Source organism: Elaeis guineensis, chromosome 4 (assembly GCF_000442705.2).
Source record: "Elaeis guineensis isolate ETL-2024a chromosome 4, EG11, whole genome shotgun sequence".
NCBI classification, from domain to species: Eukaryota; Viridiplantae; Streptophyta; class Magnoliopsida; order Arecales; family Arecaceae; genus Elaeis; species Elaeis guineensis.
This window is the reverse complement of record NC_025996.2, coordinates 95,338,879-95,360,414: the sequence shown is the minus strand read 5'-3', so window position 1 is coordinate 95,360,414 and position 21,536 is coordinate 95,338,879.

The following is a 21,536-nucleotide window of genomic DNA, read 5'->3' as shown; positions in this document are numbered from 1 at the left end:
TTTTAGGGTATACATTGTGCACCCTTTTCTAGTAATCCATGCATAAAAATATGGAGGATATGCTCAAGAGTTGGGCGCCCTTAACTTGCCATGTTTGGATAAGCCTTGACTAGGTATTTGACCTAGACAAGGACTCTATTATATCTCTCTATATAAAATAAGTTTCTTTGTGAAATTTTAGAAGAAGATAGAGATTTGAGAGACCTTTGTTCCATCCAAAAATCAGAGAGAAAGACCTTTGAGTCGTGGAGATATAAAAGATGCAAGTTAGGGTGTCTAGAGAGAAAAACGTGAAGAAGAAGAGGGTCTTCTTCTAGGATTTTTTGTTTTCATATCTTTTCTCCCTCCATCTTGAGTTTTCTGAGAGTGTCTCAGATCTGAAACTCCTTCTTTTACTTTCTATCTTTGGAAGAGTCCAAATCAAGAAGAAGGAGGCACCTGATCAACCATCAAAGAAGGATCAGCGCAGTACTAGCATACTGTGCTAATTTCCTGAAGCAGGACTTCTGATCGAGATTCGTGGGCTCATGTGGACGAATCCTAGAAGCCAGAGTATGTACGGCTTGCAACATCATCCTTAAGCCCGGATCAGTGAGGTTAGAGCATCTAACTTGCAAGGTAATAGATCTGATCTATTGTTTAATACATACATTAGATGTGGTATAGAAACATGTTGATATGATCAACATGTAGTTCATGTTATATTTATATATTTTAATTTTTGATTTAATACTATGTAATAATCATGTAATAAGATCTTAGATCTAGAGATTCTCTAGTTTTAGAAAATAAATTTTGATTTATTTTAGTCTTCCGCTGTATGATCTTGAAAAAGTTTCAAGATCTAACCCTGAAATTCTAGATCTGGTTCCTACAATTGTGTGGCTACATTGCGATGATCAGACCTTCCCGACGATGATCAGACTGCGGAGATCGACTATCCGTATGAAGGTAATGTGTTCTGAACACATAACAGTAAAATATTTACTGTAGAATTTTAAATTTCAAATTTAAATGCATGCTACATATATCATATTTAGATCCTTGTGTAGGGTTAATACATATTAATTAATTAGATTAATTAATAATTTTTACTGTAAAATTATAATTTTTGAAAAAATTTCAAAATTATCTTTTCACCCCTGCACTGAAATTTTCACAGTATGTTGGTTGTAGCATATTCATTGTAGGAACCAGATCGCACCAAGATGGGATCTATCAACCTCGGTAGATAAGAGGAGTAGTTCTATGATGATCGAAAGATTGAGTTCTTAAGCCTATGGCCATGGCAGAGTGAAATAATGAAAAAGAGTTTTTCATTGGGATTTCACATCGGACTCGGATCGATCGATTGATTCATATGATTGATGTTGGGTTTGACGAGTTCACCTTCACCCTAATTCAGTCGGGACTCATGATAGAAGAACTTAATCACACAGGTAGCTGCACTGAGAGGTTCATCTTCATTTCTGATGGATTGCCACCATATACTGCTAGTGTCACTGGTGAATTTTGAGAGCAATTAGAATGATCTTGATGATCGATCATTCTAATTGTCTGAATCAGAAGAGTTCTGATCCATCGAAAGAAGTTTCGATCATGTCGATGATGAGATCACGACATATCTCATTACCCTATGAAAATGAATCTAACTGGGTCACACAAAGAAGGGTTAGGGTCTGGATGTCATCAATTCAGCTAGTCCAGTTCGATTGATTTGGATTAGATCCAATTAGGTTCAAGGAAATCGTGCTAGCACACGATTGAGCCTAACTTTCTCCTCGTGTAATCTTTTCTATCTCGACTGAGCCAAATGTGATTTGACTCATCCAGAGAATCTTGAAAAGATTTCTCTCAATCTGACTGGAGCCAGTCTAGCTCAGAAAGAACTTATCTTAATTCATAAGATGAATTTAAGACAACACCTGCTAATTTCTGTCACCTGCTATATCTGTTTTAGGACATCGATCAAACGTTGACCCATGGACCTTGGACTGAGGCCACTTGGCAAGAGGTCATTGGAGAGTTTTTATGAAGTGTCCACCTACTAATTTTACCCTCAAAGTAGGCACCATAATCAGATATGGCGTGCGCCCCAAGTGGATAAAGATAGAGTCCCATGAGATGAGGACTTTGATGCTTTGATCGACTCAAACTGTTGGGCACCAATCTCACTGTGTTTATCCAGTGTTGGTGCCAACAGTAGGAGGATTTTATGGGGTTCTTATCTGATATGATTAGATGATATCACTCCATCAATCAATTTTTTCTAAAATTAATTAGAATTTTTTGATTGGTCGAATGATGTGGCACTGCATGGCGCAGCAGGGTCTATTTAAACCCTGTCTGCACCTAAGGTTTAGAGAATCTGCTCAATACTCAACAAAAATGTGAAACCCCTCCACTTCTCTATGCCCCCTCTACTCCTCTCCCTCCCCTCTTCATGTCCAAGAGGTTGGGCATCCATCTGGTGCTTGTCCAAGGCGTGGTGGCTCCCTGATCAGAAGGCTGCAGGGATTTATCGAGAAGCTGCTGCTCCAGCTTCAGAAGATCTTTTGAAGATCTTTCATATCATATCCAGATCTAATTTTTGAAGCGAAGAATTATGAGGAGAAGACAATCTAGATCCTACTCGAGTAGATACCGATAGAGGTCAGACAACTGCGTGGCTAGATCAGAACCTCGGGCATTGCTGCGATCATCTACAGGGTAATCAAGTTACCCTAGAGGTATTTCTTTAATCCTCAAGTTTTAAATTTAATTTTAGATTAAATATCAGATAATAAGAATCAAATCTAATAGATCTTAGATCTAAAATAATGTAGGATAATTTTTTATTAAAATATTCTGTCTCAGATCTCATTAGATCTGAAAGATCCTAGAAGGAAAAAGATGGTTTTTCCTTCAAAAGGTTGGTTGAAGACCGACCTAAAGCATCACAACTATAAAGGAAAAGGCTTTGAATGTAGATCAGAACCAGAAATCCTCACTCTACTGAAAATTCAATTCATCAAGCTGATGACCACACAAAACAAATAAAAGAAACATTGGCAAGGAACCACTTCATTCAAAAGGTTTGCATTCAATTCATGTAAGAAAATTCATTATAGATCAATTTTGTTATACCAAGGGGAAAAAGCACAAAACATGGGCTCGATCAATGTCCTTAGACTCAATTGATGTCCTTGGGATCGGTCGACATCCTCCGACACAAAATCAAACCTTGCTCGACACAACCCTCAGTGATATCCATGCAGAGAAGCCCCCTTTGACAGCTACTGGTCCCTACCGAAGGATGTTGAGGATGGAATAGTTAGTTCCCTCCTTGAGAACCCATCCATCTCCCAAATATTTCTTCAAGGAGAGCTGGAAAGATAACATGGGGGAGGTGAAAGACTGCCCCTAAGGAAGGATTGAGATCTTTTTGTAGAGCACAATACTGAAGAAGCCCCCAAGTGATTGCCATTATAGCTCCATTGTTGGAATGGCAAAATTTTCCACTACTTTCCATCCCAAATCAAAGTGCTTAATGGCACATTCCCTTAAGGAACTCTGTGGCCAATCGAAGGTAGGGGAAAGCCCCTCCAAGAAGAAGTGTCTGTCGGTGACTCTTAGATGCTAGGCGGAATGGCTCCATCATAATATTGTGGAATATGATTGGAACGAGATCAACTTTAAGCGGCAAACCTCCTATTTATAGGAGAGGTGGACCAATGGCACATTCTGCCACCTCCTTAGTCACACAATAAGTGTCATCACCTAAAAGGCCTCTGAGGCCACTCCTCTCAGGGAAGGGAGCCCCAACCGTCCCTTCCGGTAGACTGTTATTTTTGGAAAGTGCCAGCATTAAAGGCTGTAATGAAAACTCTGGTATGACCTCCTCCATATCTGATCATAAACACCTCATGTGGAACCTGGCTGTTACTCCAGCAATTGATAAAGAAGAGAGAAGGATGCTAGGGTTTGGCATTAGAATCAGAGAGGGAGAGAAAGTTAGGGAGAAAAGATCTTTATTCACTCAATCATGTTATGTCATGTAAAACCGTAATACCACCTATGTAAATTTATACACAGCCATTAGGCCCGACCAAAAATTCTTCTTGGCTCAATCCAATACATGAAAGTACTCATTAAACTATGTCTCATCTATGTCTCACATGTTCTCACCCCTTAGACTTAATTCTAGCCCAACCCTTGAGTTAACCCCCTTAAGACCTCACAAATAAGGCATCAAGACCCCTAGGATCAAATCCAATCCTAGTCGAAACCAGAATCCATGCACCATTTTGTTCTCAGCTCGAGCCAGCTCGGTCAGACCTCAAGCCAGCTTGACTGTCGTGCCACCATGTGTGCCAGTGAAATCTACTCTCTATTCCATATCTAAGCCAGCTCTCTCAAGATCCCGAGCTGGCTTGATCCAGTCAGAGTCAACTCCATTTAGATCCGAGTCGGCTCCTCTGTTACAAAAATAGACCTTCACCCTAGGACCTCTCCCATCCTAGCCCTAGGATTCATACCCAGTCCTAGCCTCTCGGAGTCATCATCGTGACTCCTCTCATGGCCTCCCAAGGCTTGGGAGCACAATGCATTCACAACATCTCTATCTTGGTGCTCCAAGCTTTGGCAAACCTCGTGCAATCCACCTACATGATCCTGCTATCTTGCTTATCTATTGGCACCCTCCAGTATCCTATTATCCTCCACTATTCCATGCTCACGCATCCGATGCATTTGTTTCTGCTACTGCCATAGTGGATCTCCTATGCACCACACCTTGTGCATTGTCCCTACACCCTGCGTGCCTCCACCACCAAGGAACTCGAAGCTTGCATCCTTCAAAATATCCTCCTCGATTTCGATACTCCACAGCCTCCACCTAAATCTCAAAATTCCACAACTACCTATAGTCCAGTTGCATGTCTGTCCCACAGCCATCTATATCCGATTGTGCCCCTGTTGCAGCTCCGCAGCTGCCTGTCTCTAGAGCAGCGCCTATGCCACGGTCCACAACTGCCTATATCTATGATCGTATCTATGCTGCAACACCATAGCTGCCTCTTTTCAATCGTACCTTTATTGCAGCTCCATGCCGCTGCGTGTATCCCGACTACATCTATCTCATAATTTGTAACTGTCTATCCTCCAGCTGCCTCAGTGCCGCACCTCCGATCCACAGCTATCTGTCTCCTAGTTGCCCTTGAGCCATCCCTGTAGTCTGCAGTTGCCTATTTTCCAGCTACCTCTATGTCACTTCATGCAGTCGCCTATGTCCTGGATCTCCTAACTACATCCGTGTCATGACTCCACAACCATCTGTCTCTAATTTTGTCTCTATCGTATCTCACAGTTGTTTGTGTCCCAACTATGCCTTGACCTCCGTCACTGCTCCTTCGGACCTTCCGCACTCTGTGGACCTCTCCAAAGCCATCTCAGACCCTCCGCATCCAGTGGATTCCTCTGAAACTATCAAGAGATCATCTGTCCCTTTACTTTCAGTGACTGTCCCGACTGAGTCCCTCTCTTCTCCTCTTTTCTTCTGTAACAAATAATCCTTCTTGAAGTGTCCAGTCTTATGGTACCTGTAACACTTCAGAACCTTCTTCGATCTGTCCCTAGATTCTCATCTCTTTCCAGGCCTTCCTCGCCTCTCATGAATAGTGAATGCCTCCGAAGTAGAGTCTCCCTTGCAGATCTTCTCTCACTGCATGTTTGACCTCAGGGCACCCATAACCTCCTCATACTCCAAGGACTCCTTGCCATATACTAAGGTTGTGATCAGACCATCGTATGCCGATGGAAGTGAGCACAATAATAACAACATCCAATCTTCTTTCTCGATCTTCATATCCATATTTAACAAATCAAAACATACCTGATTGAACCTCTGGATGTGACCAGCCAGATTGCCTCCTTCGGACATTCATAAGCTGTATAACTACTTCTTCAGCCAGAGTTTATTTATCATATCTTTCTCCATGTACATATTCTCTAGCTTCTCCCAAAGACCTCTTGCTGTGGCCTCTGTGCTGACCTTTAATAACACCTGATCCGCCAAGCACATTCTGATCATGCTGAAGACAATCTCCTCCAACTCCTCTCAATCCTCATACGGATCTTTTTCGATCTCTCTCTTATCAAGACCTTATAGATCCACTGCTGCACCAATAAATCCTTCACCCACTGCTGCCACAAGGTAAAGTTTCCATTACTATCGAACTTCTCAAACTTCACCTTAAAACTGCTTGAAGCCATCACACCCTTCAAGCAATCAACCAACCCTTGACCCTTCTGCAATACCACGCCTCACACCCCTAAAACAGGATCAGATTTTAAACAGATTTCCTCCACCTTCTTCCAACCTTTCCTTGAGTCAAAAATCCTCCACCTAATGGAGAGATTACCTCAACCAAGGAAGCAACAAGAAAAAAACAACGAAAAACCTAGGCGTTGTAGAAATCTAGGCTGTAAATTGATCTTCGACGTCTTCTTCTTTCCTCCATGTAATTGGGCTCTGATACCAATTGTAGCAAAAACTCTGATATGACCTCCTTCATACCTAATCGTAAACACTTTGCATAGAACCAAGATGTTACTCTAGCAATTGACTAAGAAGAGAGAAGGATGCTAGGGTTTGGCATTGGAATCAGAGAGGGAGAGAAAGTTAGGGAGAAAAGATTTTTATTCACTCAATCACATTATGTCATATAAAATCCTAATACAACCTATGTATATTTATACACAGTTATTAGAACTGACCAAAAACTTTTCTTGGCTCAACTCAATATATAAAAGTACTCATCGAATCATGTCTCATCCATGTCTCACATGCTCTCATTCCTTAGACTTAATCCCAGCCTAAGCTCTTGAGTTAACCCCATTAAGACCTCATAAATAAGGCCTCAAGACCCCTAAGATCAAATCCAATCCTAGCTGAAACCAAAATCCACGTACTGTTCTATTCCTAGCTCGAGCCAGCTCGATCAGACCTCGAGTCGGCTCGACTGCTGTGCCACTATGCATGCCAGTGAAACCTACTCTCGTTCTACATCTGAGTCGACTCTCTCAAGATCTCGAGCTGGCTCAACCCAGTCTAAGTCACTCCATCCAGATCCGAATCGACTCTTCTACTGCAGAAACAGACCTTCATCCTATTAGATGTGTGCCCTAGATGCCAGATTGGCGGACATATTCCTGTACAAATCTAAAGGCAAATTTATAATTTTGACTATAAATGAATAAAAGGGTTATTCTACTATCACATTGTGTATATTATGTCTGTGATACATCCTTTGAGTTAGTAGGAATGTTAATTCATATTTTTAAGAGTTAAAAATTTAAGACATCAATTTACATAACTAACTCATAAATAGCTCCTGACCATAGGATCATCACGAGGATGGTGATCAATCTGAAAGGTTGGTGTACGATCACTTTCTTAGGATAGATATATCTTGAGTCTACGGTGTGGAGACACTGGAGCGAGAGCACAGATATTCATTGAGAATGAGAGTACTGAGCGTGACCACCTCAAGCAGTCATAAGGAAATCTACCTTCTCGTCGATGACTAGCTTTATGCTGTAGCTGTGTGTCTAGTTCTTTCACCTTGAGTGTGTTATAGTTTAACTACACCATAACTCGGTCTCCTAGTCATTCGAAACCCTGAGGTGTATGTTGGCTGTAGCATATTCATTGTAGGAACCAAATCGCACCAAGATGAGATCTATCAACCTCGGTAGATGAGAGGAGTAGTCCTATGATGATCGAAAGATCGAGTCCTTAAGCCCATGGCTATGACAGAGTAAAATAATGGAAAAAATTTTTCATTAGGATTTCACATCAAACTTGGATCGATCGATTAATTCATATGACTGATATTGGGTTTGACAAGATCACCTTAACTCTAATTCAGTCAGGACTCATGATAGAGAAACTCAATCACACAGGTAGCTGCATCGAGAGGTTCATCTTCAGTTCTAATGGATTGCCATCATATACTGCTAGGTGTCACTGATGGATTTTAGGAGTAATTAGAATGATCTTGATGATCGATCATTCTAATTGTCTGAATCAGAAGAGTTCTGATCCATCGAAAGAAGTTTCGATGATGTCGATGATGAGATCACGACATATCTCATTACCATACGAAAATGAATCTAACTGGGTCACACAAATAAGGGTTAGGGTCTAGATGTCATCAATTCAGCTAGTCCAGTTTGATTGATTTGGATTAGATCCAATTAGGTTCAAAAAAATCATGCTAGCACATGATTGAGCCTAACTTTCTCCTCGTGTAATCTTTTCTATCTCAATTGAGCCAAATATGATTTGACTCATCCAGAGAACCTTGAGAAGATTTCTCTCAATCTGACAGGAGCCAGTCTAGCTCAGAAAGAACTTGTCTTAATTCATGAGATAAATTAAAGACAAACACCTGCTAATTTCTGTCACCTGCCATTTTTCATTTTCGGACATCGGTCAAACATTAACCCATAGATCTTGGACTGAAGGCCACTTGGCAAGAGGTCATTGGAGAATTTTTATGGAGTGTCCACCTGCTAAATTCAGCCTCAAAGTGGGCACCATAATTATTGGGAATAGTATCCCAAAGCCAATCGTCAGCCTGTTGACGGTTGTACTCTTTCTTATATTAGTATATGAATTATAAATAAATAAAAATTATTTTGATATTTTTCATCGTAAATTATTTCATCTTCTAATGAACTCCTGTGTTGTGGTGAAGTCCTTAGGACTATTTAGACTCGACAAAGGAAGATTTGTCATTTAGTCCTTAAACCTGTTCGCGACCAAATGATATGTTGTTACCAAGGACGACAATGTTTATCAAGCATAGATCGTTGTGTGCCATATGGGTTGGTTGTCCTCTTAATAAGGAGTGTGGAGATACTGGTATGGCATACAGGTGAGATATATGGGTACATCTGCATTGAACGTGACCGACTCCGGAGCTTTTTCTGCTGTCAAGATTTGCTCCGATGGGATATGGGTATAACTGTTCCTCCGACTTGAGATCGCCACAGTGACTTGCAAGTAACTCACTGCACTTAGGCACTGGACTACCTGAATTTCTAATTCAGTGATAGAAGGCTGCTGGGTGTAGTCAAGTACTTGACTTGTCGGTGCGTATGTCAAGATAGGATTGACCACTCCAGTTCAGGAGCTGTGCACAGTCGTGTTTCAATTTAGCAAAATCTTGATCAGGATAGTCCTAGTGAGGAGTCACAGGACTATTTGAATTGAGCATGATTCAGATGATCTGATCAGGGTTGACAGCTTAACCCTGAGTCGTCCTATACACAGAGGTCAAAAGGGATGAATTATACAGTAACCATATTCACGTAGGTTCTGAGTGTTGCGATTGCGACTATTCGATCTATCCAGATATCGGGTACCATTGCTAGATGGTCACTTTGATTAGTATAGAAATTGATTCCTGTGCTACCCGCTTAGGTTCGAACTTGTGGGGTCACACATATTAGAGGTTCCTATCTGATCTGATGGCTGGTGAAAAATTCCACTAGACTGAGACTTTTCGACCAAGAGTCCTGATACTCGAGGACTCTGAGTCCTACGTGTCTGAGACTCTATGATCAAGAATTAAGATTCTCTGATCACGAGTTTCACACATTTTGGGTATCGGGGTCAAGAGTCCCACTGGTTTGGGACTCTTCAATCAAGGTTTCATATCGATGGACTCTGATGCCCGATTGCCCATCGGATTTGAACTCAGTATTTATGAGAGGTTTAATTAATGATTTGATCATTAATTAACTCAATTTGATAGAGTAATTATTTTTGGATCAAGTCCAATTGAATTGGATTCAGTTGGGTTTGACCCGATTAGGTTAAGAGTTGACCTAATCGCCGAGGTGGTTTGGTCCCTGATCTGATCAGGAGTTGGGCTTAGTCAATTCCTGATTTGATTAAAATTTTATTGAGCCTAATTAAGCCTAATTGTGTTGGATTTAACTTAGTCTAATTGTGCCTAACCTATTTTAAAAAGGTTGGTTCAATTAGGTTGGTTTAACATTTGAAACCACCTTTGACTTGTCTCCCTGCACCACCTCACCTCACCTGCGCCTATTTGAATTCATGAAAAATAAGTTCTCATGAATTTTCTCCCATGTAGAAGCCTTCCCACGCCCCTCCTTTGTGCGCCATTTGAGTGGATAAAGATTGGTTGGTTGGCCATTCAAATTCAAATGATGTTTGAATTTGAATGGGCAACTAACCCCATGTACCACCTTATCCTTTTGTGTGCCACTTGCTCTACACAAGAAAAGGTTTCTCATGTAGACTCTCCAAGCAAAAAGAATCCCACGCCCCTCTCTTCTCTCACCTTGAGTGGATAAAGATAGGTTGGTTGGCATTTGAATTCAAATTCGATTTGAATTTAAGTGAGCAACCACCTAGCTTTATCCTCTCATGCGGTGAAGACGTGCTCTTGCACTATTTTAAAAGGAAAGAGAAGGTGGGATGTGCGTAAGAACTTTTTTAAGAGAGAAAAAGTTGCATAAGAAGGCCTTGTGTGTGAGTTGAGAGTTCAAAAAAATTCCGAGAAAAAAGAATAGAAAGATTTTGGGCACAGGGTTTTCTGCAAGTATCCTAGGGTTACTGCCTAGGGTTCGGGAAGTGAGAAGGTGAGCTACGAGTATCGTGAGCCCACCAGACTTTAGGGATAGCTTCATCAACCACTCAAGTACCTCTGCTGATGATCCAGAGCATCCGAGGAGTCGGCAGACACCAATCGAAAGAGTTCGATCAGCATCGACCGTCGAAAGTGTTTTGCGATGAACTAGCATTCGGAAGGAGCCGATCAGATCGAAAGCTTCATGTGGATGATCCACGGAGGTCAGATGTATTATGTGGCTGCATTATGATGATCAGATCTTCTCGATGGGGATCAGACTGCGGTGATCGACTACCCACACGAAGGTAATGTGTTCTGAATGCATAACAGTAAAATATTTACTGTAGAATTTTAAATTTTAAATTTAAATGTATGCTACATAAATCATATTTAGATCCTTGTGTAAGATTAATATATATTAATTAATTAGATTAATTAATAATTTTCATTATAAAATTATAATTTTTGAAAAAGTTTCAAAATTATCTTTTTACCCCTGCACTGAAATTACAACAATTGGTATCAGAGTGGGTTCTAAAATATGATATACATTTGCATGCATAGATTAAGTAGTAATCTAAAAGTTTAAATTTAAAATTTGAATTTAAAATTTGAAATTTAAAATTTAAAAAATTTAAATTCAAAATTTTAAATTTAAAATTTGAAATTTATTTGAAATTTAAAATTTAAAATTTAAAATTTAAAATTTGAAATTTGAAATTTGAAATTTGAAATTTGAAATTCAAAATTTGAAATTTTAAATATATTTGAAATTTTAAATTTGAAATTCAAATTTTAAAATTTGAAATTCAAAATTTGAAATTTGAAATTTGTTTGAAATTTTAAATTTGAAATTCAAAATTTAAAATTTAAATTTTGAAATTAATATATTTAGATATACTTGATCCAAGTAGCAAGTAGTCTAATTGGGTTGATTGTCATGGTCGTCCGATCATAGGAGAAAAGTAGGGTTTAAAGGCCCTCTCTTCCCATTCGATGGGGTTCTCCTATGATGGTAGGGGTGCCGAACGATTATATCCCATGCAGACGAAGCAGCGAAAGAACTTAATTATAAAGGTTCAATTATAAAATTTATAATGAATGTGTTAGATTAAATCTAAAAAAATATTCATGATTTATTTTGATTGAGTTATTTTCTGTTATGTAATTAGCAATAGCATTGCTGTTTATGAAATGTACTAATCCATTTGTGAAATGAATCAACACATTTGGTGAACAAAAAATAAAACCTTTCAAATTTAAAAATTATTTTCAAAATACCAAACCCTGACCCATCGCCCAAATACTTAATTAAAAAAAATTAAGTGTTGTCTAGTTGGTCTAGAATTGTGAATTAAGATCTAAGACAATTGCATAAATTTGTGGTCAATGGGTTAGATGAATTAGATCCATAATTGGGTTAGACCTAAGGTTAGCTTAAAGAAATGGACTAAATTAGAGTAATTAGTCAAATCTAATCAAAAGTTGAATTAGATTAGGTCAAAGACACTCTATAGTTGTAATTGAATGGGTCCATATCTTTAACTAGACCAAGATGGACTTAATTCATGGCTACGCATGGAACCCTATTTACTATGTTGATCAAATTAAAACTAATGAACCGATTGGTGTCTAAAGTAAGTTCGGCAGTCTGATCAGTGATTTTTAAATGGGAGCTACTCGTATTGATTCGATCTCTGACGAGTTAATGGCATATCCCTTCCACTGATCTCACTTACCTGACCAACCTGGTGAGTTAGGTTTTAATTAGATCACTTGGTGATTAGGGCTCACCCATGTCATTAGGTAAATCAGTGTGACTGATTTAGGTGCTCCTAATACCGGCTTTAATTAAATCCTTTTTAATCTGACTTGGTGAAGTTAGTGGGAGGATTGAAATTGGCTGGTTAATTTCTTCTCTTCTATCCTTTAATAAAATCCTCAAAAATTATTAGGTCCCTAAAAATGATTAAGTTATAGTGATAACTAAGTCATAGCCTCCCATTAAGTGAGGATAATGAGTCCATTAGTTTAATAATCACTGGAGGCCCAAAGGCCTGGTGCTTATTGACTAATGGAATTATCATTCATAATATGATAATTTGGTTGTCTTTCTGATGGTGGCCAGGTTGGTCGGTCAAAGTCGGGCCTGATCATTTATTGGTCAGATTCATCAAATCAAGTCATGTTAATGGTTGGACCTAACCAGATCTTTTTAGTAGAGGCCAAAGCCTACTGATTAGGTTCTGGGGCAAAATAAATTACTAGAAGTTGTTTAGAGAAACAACTGGTTATGAACCTACCCATAGATGCACATGGGTTGCCAGCCAAAGTTGGGCTCGTGTGTGGTCTATGTGGATTCTAGTACCCACTAAAAAATTAAAGTAGTTCCTCGAATTGGAGGTTGAGGCTACCAGTTCATATAAATACTGGAAGAAACTTTAGACTAAAGTCCAAGTCTTTAGTATTAATAATTTATGTACTAATAAAGGTCTGATTTTTTTTAATACAGCTATGGCCACTATCCTGTCGCTCTGATCATTATTAGATAATGACAAGCTTATGGGATCTAATTTCGATAGCTAGTATCGAAAATTAAAAATCGTCCTTGAGCATGAGTGGATCCTTTATGTAGTAACGGATCCGGCACCTGAGGAGCCAGCCCCGAACGCAAGAGGCACGGTCAGAGATACTTACCAGAAGTGGCTCAACTATCGCACCACCGTTCGATACATAATGCTGGCGGCAATGAATGATGAGTTCAGCCGCAGGTTCGAGAACGCCCAGCCACAGGAGATGCTTCAAATGTTGAATGACTCCTTTGGCATGCCTGACGATGTTGAAAGGCACAAAACTAGTTGTGCCATTTTCAATGCTCGGATGAGGGATGGGACCTCAGTCACCGATCATGTACTGTACATGATCGAAATGATTGAGCACCTCAGTAAACTGGACTTTCCCTTGCACGAGCAACTCGATAAGGATACAATCTTTAATTCTTTACCCAAGTCCTTCCTCCCCTTCCTTACTCATTTTCGGATGATAAAGCCTGCAGTGAACTACCACGGTTTGTTGGGGTTGCTGCAGAACTTTGAGAAGGACCACTAGCTCTATAAGGAGTCGGTGAATGTTGTGGGAGGGTCTTCTTCTGGTCGTCGACCCTTTAAGAAAGGGAAGAAGAACAAGAAGAAGAAGAATAAGAAGGTGCAGCCGCATGCTGGGACGTCTGCACAGGGTCAGACCAAGAAGTGCAAGCCCGACCAGAGCCAGGCGGAGTGCTTCTTTTACAAGAAGCAGGGGCACTGGAAGAGGAACTGTCCTCTATACATTGCCTTCCTGGATCTGAACAGGCCGAAGAAGAAGCAAGGTAATTATATGATAACACCTTGCAACTTTTTCATTTGTGATACTACTACCTGGATATTGGATACCGAAAGCCCTTATCATATCTGTAATTTGATGCAGGGTCTGCAGGTCAGTAGGAGATTTGATGAACGTGAGAGGTTTCTGAATGTTGGAGATGGAAGCAAAGTTCCAATTCTAGCTTTAGGAATCTGAACCTTGTAATCAACTCTCGTAATGTAATTCTGAGTGAATGTCACTATTGTCCAAGTTTTTTTATTAAATATTATTTCTGTAGGCCTTATGGCCATGTATAGTTATGAATTTTTAATAAAAGAAAATGTTTGCAATGTCATTTTGAATGGTGTTATAATGTTTGTTGGACAACTAAATAATGAAATTTACTTCCTATCACAGCCTGTTAATGTGGTTCAAACCTCCGATAAACGCCCTAGAATGGATAATATGTCAGAAGTCTACCTTTGGCACTGTAGGCTAGGTCATATCAATAAGAATAGGATAAATAAGTTGGCTCAAGAAAAATTTTTGAAGTTGGTGATTGTAAATCACTACCAACTTGTGAGTCCTGTCTTCTTGGGAAGATGACCAAGTCACCTTTTACTGAAAAAGATGAGCGAGCCAGTGAACTCTTGGGTCTGATACATTCTGATGTATGTAGACCCATGAGCTCAAGTACAAGAGGTGGATATTTCTACTTCATAACTTTCACAGACGATCTATCAAGGTAAGGGTATGTCTACTTAATGAAGCATAAGTTGGAGTCGTTTGAAATGTTCAAACTATTTGAAATGAGATAGAAAAATAAACTGGGAAGTGTATTAAAACTCTTCGATCTGATGGAGGAGGTGAATACCCTTCCAATGAATTTCTGACATATCTTGGGGAGAATGGGATTCTCTCTCAGTGGACTCCTCCTGGAACACCACAGCATAATGGTGTGTCTGAAAGGAGGAATCGGATCTTGTTGGATATGGTTCGATCCATGATGGGGTTTGCTGGTCTGTCGATCTTCCTCCGAGGATATGCGCTCGAATCGGCTTGTTACCTTCTAAATAGGGTTCCGAGTAAGTCTGTAACCAAAATGCCATATGAGATATGGATAGGACGTAAGCCAGTACTCTCGCACCTTAGGATTTGGAGATGTCCGGCTTATGTTAAATATTTAATTACGGACAAGCTTGGACCTAGGTCTGACAAGTGTTATTTCATCAGGTACCCAAAAGAGACCAAAGGGTATTATTTCTACCTAGCTGATGAACAAAAGGTGTTTGTCAGCCTTAAGACAATCTTTTTGGAAAAGGAGTTCCTCGGTGAAGGGACTATTGCCTTTAAGGTCGAACTTGAGGAAGTTGGAAAGTGGAAAAACGACACAAGTTGCTGAACTTGGATCGGATTTGGTTAGATTAGATCTGGAGCCCATTGTTCCTGCACCCTTAAGACGGTCTGGTAGAGTACCATGTCAACCGGACAGATACTATGATTTCTTGGTCCGGGATGGCGATTTTATCGAACTTGATGAAAATGATGAGGATCCGATCACCTACATGGATGCAATGCAGAGACCTGACTCTGAGAAATGGCTAGAGGCCATGAAATCTGAAAAAGAGTCCATGAAGGTTAAAGATGTGTGGACATTAGTTGACCCACCCGAAGGAGTAAAACCCATAGGGTGTAAGTGGATCTTCAAGAGGAAGAGGGGCGCAAACGAAAAGGTGGAGACCTATAAAGCCGTCTGGTTGCCAAGGGATATCGTCAATGTTATGGTATAGACTATGACAAAATATTTTCTCCTGTGGCAATGCTCAAATCTATTCAGATTATGCTTGCGATAGCTGCCCATCTGGACTATGAAATCTGGCAAATGGATGTGAAGACAGCTTTCCTAAACGGAGAGCTGGACAAAGAGGTGTATATGATACAACTTGAAGGGTTCACATCCACAGATGAGTCTAAGGCGTGCAGGCTACAAAGGTCCATTTATGGACTTAAGCAGGTATTCCAGAGTTGGAACATATATTTTGATAGGACGATCAAGACGTATGGCTTCATTAAGAACGGAGAAGAGCACTGCATTTATAAGTGGGCTAATGGTTCAGTAGTGGTATTTCTTATATTGTATATGGATGATATTCTCTTAATCGAGAATGATGTCCCTACATTACAGAGAATAAAGATTTCGCTGTCATCACAGTTCTTCATGAAAGATCTGGGAGAAGCTTCCTACATCCTAGGGATGAGGATCTATAGGAATAGATCTAAAAGATTGCTTGGCTTATCCCAGTCCACGTACATTGATACTATGCTGAAGAGGTTCAACATGGAGAATTTCAAGAAAGGCTATCTACCGATAGGCCATGAAATTTCTCTCTTGAAGAGGGATTGTTCAACAACACCTCAAGAGAGAGAGCATATGGATAGAATTCATATGCTTCGACAGTAGGATCTATCATGTACGCCATGATATATACACGATCAGATGTGGCATACTCATCAGGGGTAGTGAGTAGATACCAATATGATCCAGGAGAGAATCACTGGAAGGTTGTTAAAACCATCCTGAAGTATTTAAGAAATACTAAGGACCAATGGCTTATTTATGGTGAATCAGACTTGAGACTTATGGGGTTTACAGACTTCAGTTTTCAGTCTGATCATGATGACAGCAAGAGTGTGTCGGGATTTGTTTTTACCCTGAATGGTGGGGCTGTTTGCTGGAAGAGTTTCAGCAGCACACTGTGGCTGATTCAGTTTGCGAGGCGGAGTAGTCGCTGCATCAGATGCTGCCAAAGAAGTGGTGTGGCTGAAAAAATTCATCACCGAGCTCAGAGTAGCACCCTCCTTATTGGTCCAGTTCTACTCTACTGTGACAGCTCTGGAGCCATTGCTCAGACGAAAAAACCGAAGGCACACCAGCGGACGAAATATATTCTGCGCCACTACCATCTTATCCGAAAAATCATGGATCGAGGTGACGTTGACCTTCAGAAGATCGACGGAAAAGAGAACCTGGCCGACCCATTCACTAAAGCCATTGCGGTGAAGGAGTTCGATGACTTCAAGTCGAAGATGGGTATTAGATACTGTTGGAAATAGTATCCTAAAGCCAATCATCAGTCTGTTGATGGTTGTGCTCATTTTTATATTTGTACATGAATTATAAATTAATAAAAATTATTTTGATATTTTTCATCACAAAATATTTCATCTTCAAATGAAATCCTATGTTGTGGTGAAGTCCTTAAGACTATTTAGACTCGACAAAGGAGGATTTATCGTTTAGTCTTTAAATCTGTTCGTGACCAAATGATACATTGTTACCAAGGAAGACAAGTTTATCAAGCATAGGTCGTTGTATGCCATATAGGTTGGTTGTCCTCTTAACCAATGAGTGTGGAGACACTGGTATGGCATACAGGTGAGATGTAAGGGTACATCTGTACTGAACGTGACCAACTCTGGAGCTATTTCTACTGTCAAGATTTGTTCTGATGGAATATGGGTATAAATATTCCTCCGACCAGAGACCGCCACGGTGACTTGTAAGCAACTCACTACACTTAGGCACTGGACTACCTGAATTTTTAATTCAGTGATGGAAGGTTGTTGGGTGTAGTCAAGTACTTGACTTGTCGGTGCGTGTGTCAAGATGGGATTGACCACTCCAGTTTAGGAGCTGTGTACAGTCATGTTTCAATTTAGCAAAATTTTGGCCAGGGTAGTCCTAGTGAGGAGTCACAGGACTGTTTGAGTTGAGCACGATTCGGATGATCTGATCAGGGTTGACAGTTTAACCTTGAGTCATCCTAAACACAGGGGTCAAAAGGATGAATTATACAGTAACCATATTCATGTAGGTTCTAAGTATTGCGATTGCGACTCTTCGACCTATCCGAACATCGGGTACCATTGCTAGACGGTCACTTCGATTAGTACAGAAATTGGTTCCTGTGCTACCGGCTTAGGTTCGAACCTACGGGTCACACACATTAGAGGTTCCTATCTGATCTGATGGCTGGTGTAGAATCCTTCATGTTTGGGACTCAGTGATCGAGAATCAAGATTCTCTGATCATGGGTTCTACACATTATGGGTACCGGGGTCAAGAGTTCCACTGGTAGGGATTCTTCGATCAAGGTTATATATCGATGAATTTCGATGCCCGATTATCCATCAGATTTGGACTCAATATTTATGAGAGTTTTATTAGTAATTTAATCACTAATTAACTTAATTTGATTGGATTGGATTCAGTTGGGTTTGACCCAATTAGGTTAAGAGTTGACCTAATCGTCAAGATGGTTTGGTCCCTGATTTGATTAGGGGTTGGACTTAGTAAATTCCTAATTTGATTAGGATTTTATTGAACCTAATTAAGCCAAATTAACTTATTTGGTTCAATTAGGTTGGTTTAAATATTGAAACCACCTTGACCCAACCTCCATGCGCCACCTCACTTCCATTGCACCCATTTGAATTCATGAGAAGGAACTTCTCATGAATTTTTTTCTCACACCAAGCCCTCTCCACGCCCCACTTTAATGTGCCAAATGAATGGATAAAGATGATTGGTTGGCCATTCAAATTCAAAATAAAGTTTGAATTTGAATGGGCAATCAATCTTTGTGCCTTATCCCTTTTTTAATGTCCCATTTATTACATGAGAAAAATATTTCTCATAAAATCACTCTATGTATAATTTAAGCCATGCCTCATGCCTTTAGTGGATAAGGGATGAGTTGGTATCCATTTGAATTCAAATTTTGATTTGAATTCAAATGTGTAATTACTCATCTTTATCCTTTCTTTTGGATAAGACGTTTGATGTTGTTATAAAAGGAGGAGAAGAGTGGGGCGTGTAAGAAGAATATTTTTTTGAAAAAAAATTTTGGGGTGTGAGGAAGTCTTGTGCATGAGAAGGAAGTCCATATCCTTCCAAGAGAAAAAGAAAGAAAAGAAAGAAAAGTGGGTGCAAGGTTTCCAGTGAGTTTCCTAAGTTTTAGCCTGGGGTTCGGGAAGTAAGAAAGTGAGCTACGAGTGCCGTGAGCCCACAAAATTTTAGAAAGATCTTCAACATCCTCTCAAGCATGTTTGTTGATAATCTGGAGCATCCAAAAATTGGCAGACATCGATCGAAGGAGTTCGATCAGCATCGACCGTCAAAAGGGCTCTACAACGAGCTAGCACTCGTGAGGAGTCGATCAGATCGAGAGCTTCGTGTGGATGATCCATAGAGGCCAGACACACTGTGTGACTATATCGCGATGATCAGATTCTTTCGACGGTGATCAGATTGCGGTGATCTACAACCCACACAAAGCTATTGTGTTCTGAACACATTACAGTAAAGTGTTTACTGTTCGAATTTGAATTTCAAATTTAAACGAATGCATGCTATATATCATATTTAGATCCTAGTGTAGGATAAATTTATATTAATTAATTATATTAATTAATATTTTTCACTGTAAAATCATAATTTTAAAAAAAATTTAAAATTACCATTTTACCCCTGCACTGATTTTCCCCACAAATGGTATCAGAGCGGGTTCTTAGATATGATATATATATTTGCATGCGTAGATTAAGTTATAATCTAAAAGTTTAAATTTAAAATTTAAAATTTAAAATTTAAAATTTAAATTTTGAAAGTTGTTCGAAATTCAAAACTCAAAAAAATTTGAAATTCAAAATTTGAATTTTGAATTTTGAATTTTGAAATTTGAAATTCAAAATTTAAAATTCAAAAATTTAAAATTCAAAATTTAAAATTTGAAATTTGGTTGAAATTTCAAATTTGAAATTTAAAATTTAAAATTCAAATTTGAAATTTAAAATTTGAAATTTGAAATTTATTTAAAATTTGAAATTCAAAATTTAAAATTTGAAATTTAAAATTTGAAATTTAAGTTTTGAAATTGGTATATTTAGATATACTTGATCCAAGTAGCAAGTAATCGAATTGGGTTGGTTGCCATGGCCATCCGGTCATAGGAGAAAAGCAGGGTTTAAAGGTCCTCTCCTCCCATTCGATGGGATCTCTTATGGCGGTAGGGGTGCCGCTGCAATTATATCCCATGTAGTTGAAGCAGTGAAAGAAATTAATTATAAAGGTTCAATTATGAAATTTATCATGAATATATTAGATTAGATCTAAAGGAATATTCATGATTTATTTTGATTGAGTTATTTTCTGTTATGTAATTAGCAATAGGATTGCTATTCATGAAATGTGCTGATCTATTTATGAAATGAGTCAACATATTTAGTGAACAGAAAATAAAACCTTTCAAATTTGAAAATTATTTTCGAAATGCCAAATCCTGACCCATCAGCCCAAATACTTAATTAAAAGAATTAAGTGTTGTCTAGTAGGTCTAGAATTGTGAATTAAGACCTAAGATAATTGCATAAACTTGTGGGTCAATGGGTTAGATGGATCAGGTCCATAATTGGGTTAGACCTAAGGTTAGCTTAAAGAAATGGACTAAATTAGAGTAATTGGTCAAATCTAATCAAAAGTTGAATTAGGTTAGGTCAAGGATACTCTAGACTCAACCCCAATAGTTGTAGTTGAATGGGTCCATGTCTTTAACTAGACCAAGATGGACTTAATTCATGGCTACATGGTGGAACCCTATTTACTAAGTTGATCAAATTAAAACTAATGAAAAGGTTGGTGTCTAAGGTAAGTTTGGCAGTTTGACCAGTAGTTTTTAAGCGGAGCTACTTGCAGTGATTCGATCTCTGACGAGTTAATGGCTTATCCCCACCACTGATCTCACTTACCTGGCCAACCTGGTAAATTAGATTTTGATTAGATCACTTGGTGATTAGGGCTCACCCATGTCATTAGGTAAATTAGTTTGACTGATTTAGGTGCTCCTAATGCCAGCTTTAATTAAATTCTTTTTTTTAATCTGACTTGGTGAAGTCAGTGGGAGGATTGAAATTGACTGGATATTATCTTCTCATCTATCCTTTAATAAAATCCTCAAAAATTATTAAGTCCCTAAAAATGATTAAGTTATATTGATAACTAAGTCATAGCCTCCCATTAAGTGAGTGATAATGAGTCCATTAGTTTAATAATCATTGGAGGCCCAAAGGCTTGGTGCTTATTGACTAATGGAATTATCATTCATAATATGATAATTTGATTTGAGTCTTTCTGATGGTGGTCAGGTTGGCCGGTCAAAGTCGGGCCTGATCATTTATTGGTCTGATTCACCAAATCAAATCATGTTAATGGTTGGACCTAACCAGATCTTTTCAGTGGAGGCCAAAGCCTACTGATTAGGTTCTGGGGCAAAATTAATTACTAGAAGTTGTTTAGAGAAATAACTGGTTATGAACCTACCCATAGATGCACATGGGTTGACCAACCAAAGTTGGGCTCGTGTGTAGTCTATGTGGATTCTAGTACCCACTAAGGAATTAAAGTAATTCCTTGAATTGGTGGTTGAGGCTACCAGTTCGTAAAAATACTGGGAGAAACTTTAGACTAAAGTCCAAGTCTTTAGTATT